Source organism: Tigriopus californicus, chromosome 7, assembly GCF_007210705.1.
Source record: "Tigriopus californicus strain San Diego chromosome 7, Tcal_SD_v2.1, whole genome shotgun sequence".
NCBI classification, from domain to species: Eukaryota; Metazoa; Arthropoda; class Copepoda; order Harpacticoida; family Harpacticidae; genus Tigriopus; species Tigriopus californicus.
In genome coordinates, this window is record NC_081446.1 from 13,519,153 (window position 1) to 13,519,496 (window position 344).

The window sequence follows — 344 nt, forward strand, 5'->3', positions numbered from 1 at the left end:
ACGATAGGCTGCGCGGTCCAGACAGAGATAGAGTTGCTTCGAGAACTCGCCGCAGAGATCCGATTTTTCTCTCCCACACGCCACCGAAGTGGGAAGCGTGAAGGGGATTGAGAATCCACTGGCACCCTTTAATTTTGAGCCCTTTTCGGAGGTCCTCGAAGTTTAATTTTGGATCTTGACCTAATGATCCGATGATATTCGAACCGTGATCACTTCGAATAATTTGAAACCGTCGTAAGCCATTTCGGAATGTCGATGTGTCCATAGCGGGTAGGATTTCCACATGGATTGCTCTAGAGACTAAGCACGTGAAAAGTAACACCCAATTCTTGTGCACCGCCTGA